The sequence below is a fragment of the Octopus bimaculoides genome, chromosome 4 (genome assembly GCF_001194135.2).
Source record: "Octopus bimaculoides isolate UCB-OBI-ISO-001 chromosome 4, ASM119413v2, whole genome shotgun sequence".
Lineage (NCBI taxonomy): Eukaryota > Metazoa > Mollusca > Cephalopoda > Octopoda > Octopodidae > Octopus > Octopus bimaculoides.
Genome location: NC_068984.1, coordinates 46,382,660 through 46,386,518, shown reverse-complemented (window position 1 = coordinate 46,386,518; position 3,859 = coordinate 46,382,660).

Genomic DNA, 3,859 nt, shown 5'->3' with positions numbered 1-3,859 from the left:
AATAAATAATAGCAAACAAATACCATGCATTTCAAAGAGGTATTTAGCTCGATCCTCTTACCACTGAGTTATTTCACATCTACTTACATTGAAATGAATACTTAAATCTCCCACAATACGTAAGCTGTTGTGTTACAACTTTTTACTGTCTTCATCTGCACTAGCTTTTTGACGTCGACCAGAAAATTTTTATACGTTCAGAAATATGTAATTAAATGATAGTAACTCAAATTGCAGTTTCCCTTGAGATATCAATTCCACAATTTTACATCCATATGGTTAATTTTCAAATGAATAAAACAATATCTGATTAATCTTAAACGTTATCAAATCACCCTTGATGTTTTTACATTCATGTCAAAAGAAAGTGACGTTTTCTGTTATATTCCAGCTTATTACGTACAGTAGAGAAGGGATTTGTAGATCTAAGGAACAGTTGACGCAGAAAATTGAACGTGCGAGGTGCATTCCAGAAAGTGTCAGACTTCTATTAAGGGACGCAATCATATCTGTCCTAGATTATAGTAATCTTAGTATATCATTGATATACATCAAATCAGATGAAATGTCAACATGTTTATTCTAGATTGAAGTAGACGTTTGTAACAGCACTAGGAACACACTTTACGAAACGCAGTTGGTCACAGCTGACTGCTTTGCACAATGTAGTCGAGACATGAACACAATGTGAAGGCTTGCTATGCAATAACGTTTTGTGCTACGCAGGTCAAAGACGCCGAAGTACCTTATGAAATGCCCCAGACTGGATTAAGTTGTATGAGCCGAGCATCTGTTTTTTTCGCTGGAAAGAAGAAGGGTTAAGACATGATGAGAGGTGTGAGACGAAGAGGGACATCACAATATCAGAGCTTGTTGAGAAAATTCTCGATAAAAACCGACCTGTTTTTATGAAGAAAATAAACGTAGGCTTTGGAATTAGTGTGGAAATTATACACAAAATTATCCATGAAGATCTGAATTTGCCCAAAATTCGTGAAAAGTCTTCCCCCAGGGACTTCAGTGATGGAGAAAAAGAAATGTTGGTGACAGCAAGGAGATGGTTGAGCTCTTTACCTCCAACTAAATCACTTATAATGAAAGCTGTATCTGCTGTTATGGTTCAGAGATAAGAAGAGTGCCCGATGGAACAATCGGGGCATTTGCAGACTGAAGAGGGCAAGGCAAATCAATTCCAACGGGAAGCTCATGATTATCCCCTTTTTCGACAGCAAAGCAGAATCTACATTCACTGGGCTTCCTCCTGCCAGAAGGGCAGCAGAGAGTATTTCGTGGAGGTTTTAAATTAGTTTTAAAACGATTTGGTCGCAAAATGTCAGAGCCCTTCTATTCGCATCGGTGGCAGCTACACCAGGACAATGTACCACACCACATTTTCATTCTGATCACCAACTACATAACAGGGATGGGCATGAAATATTTTCCTTGCATTGCCTACAGTCCAGACATTGCTCCATGTGACTTTTGTGTGTTCCACAAACTGAAGGAAAACCTCAGTGTCAGTCATTTTGAAGACATTGAGAAGTTGAAGGAGTCTGTTACAAGGGTCCTGGACACCTTTACATTAGAGGACTTCCATGGGGCCTTCACGAAGTGGCTGAAATGCTACAAGTGCATTTACGTCAGAGAGTCTTGTTTCAAAGACATTAGAGTTTTGTACTTTTTGGAATGAATAAATATATCACTAAAAGGTTTCAAAACATCTGGAATGCACCTCTTGTAAGTCTCAAGTTTCGGATACTCCTTACTCAGTAATATTTGTTTGTCTGCTAAATCACTGGTAACCATATTTGATCGACCTCATGTAAATAAATAGTAAAGTCTGTCACTTCTTTTTTGAGGCTTTAATTAGAAATATAGACAATTTATAACGTAACACATAGTATTCATTCTGCAAGGATTATAACTACCTCAACTACCCTCAATTTTACCGTATTTTTCTAATGCTGACGGGAAAAGCACCTACGTCACCTAATTTTATTTCTTCGGCTTTATAAATCTAATGCATTCATATAAATGTACGAAATCAATATTTAGCAACATATAGAGATATTTAAATGGACTTTTAAACAGTTTAACGACTAAGAATGATGTCTGAATATTTTATAAATACATAAATGGTTCAAATCTTTTAAAAGCTGGATATCAAAGCAGCACCAACAAGTATATCAATCATAAATTGCCGTATCTAATTGAGCGTATATATAGCTGTTGTACAGTTTAAGCTTCCCATTAGTGTTCGTGACTGCAAACACATACGTATTTTAAACTAACAGAAGTGAATAGTAGAGAGCTATGATTAGTTATATCTGTTGTTTGTATACTGTCTTATTTAAGATTTATGTATTCTATATTTGAAGGACATTAAATAAGGTGTTTGGCAGTTTGTTGACGACTCTGTACGCTGTTTGTGTGTGTAGATGTGTATGCATCTGTGTATGTACGTGTGTATGTATAATAGATAATATAAATATGTATGTATGTATGTATGTATGTATGTATGTATATATACGAGGGGTGTATGAAAAGTTTTAACCCTAACCTAGAAATGGGACTGCTATATAGCTGAAACAATTTTTTCCTGATAGGTACAGTCTTTTTGGAGTATTGATGCTCATTTTCATGATTCTGATATCTTTATTTATTTATTTTTTTGCAGATATTTTAATAAACAAGCTTCGAGTTTACAAGGAAAATGGAGAAAATTGAGTATCGTGCTGTCATAAAGTACCTTCATTTGAAAAGCATGCCTCCATCAGAAATCCGTGAAGATACGGTGAGAACCTTTACAGACAATGCTCCTTCATATGCAACAGTCAAACGCTGGGTAAATGAATTCAAGCGTGGCAGGGAGAGTGTGGAAGATGATCCAAGACCAGGGAGACCTCCATCTGCAACCACCAAGGACAACTTTGACCTTGGTATGATAATGCAAGATCGCCGAATATCATGCCGTCAGGTAGCCGAGAGACTGGGCATCTCAACTGAAAGAGCAGACAATATTGTGACAAAAGAACTTGGGTTCTCAAAGGTTTTGGCATTTTGGCTCCTGAACAGGAACGCACCAGGTGCACTTTGTCCACAAGCAATCTGGAACTGTTTGAAGCTGATGAACAGAATTTTCTTGCTCGTTTCATTACTATGGACGAAATTTGGGCTCATCACTACCAGCCTGAAACCAAAGAACAATCAAAGCAGTGGAAGCACACATCTTCTACCCCAAAGAAGGCCAGGGTCATTACTTCAGCCGGAAAGGTCATGGCGTCCGTTTTGGGGGATTCTCAATGTGTCTTGCTGATCGATTACTTTGCAAAGGGTCACATCGTGGCAGGGCTGTATTATTCTCAGCTATTGAAACGCCTCCGAGAAGCAATCAAAGAAAAGAGGCCGGGAATGCTCACCAGAGGGGTCCTTTTTCATCATGACAATGCTCCAGCCGACACCTCAGGGGTTGCCATGGCAACAATTCGTGATTATGGATAAGACCTTGTTCTCCATCCGCCTTATTCGCCAGAATTTGCCCCCTTTGACTTTCATATATTTCCAAAAATGAAAAAAGCCCTGGCCGGTCGCCATTTTGCCAGTGCTAATGACATCATAGACGCTGTAGGAAGTTTCTTGGAGTCACAAACAAAAGAGCTCTTCTACGCCGAGATAACAGCGCTTCAGCACCGCTAGAGAAAGTGTTCAGCCATCGAGGGGCACTATGTTGAAAACTAAATCATCAGAAGTCTTGTAGCATGTTTATTTTTTATGAGGCTCAAGACTTTTCAAACACCCCTCGTATATAATATATTATTATTATTATTATTATTATTATTATTATATATATATATATATA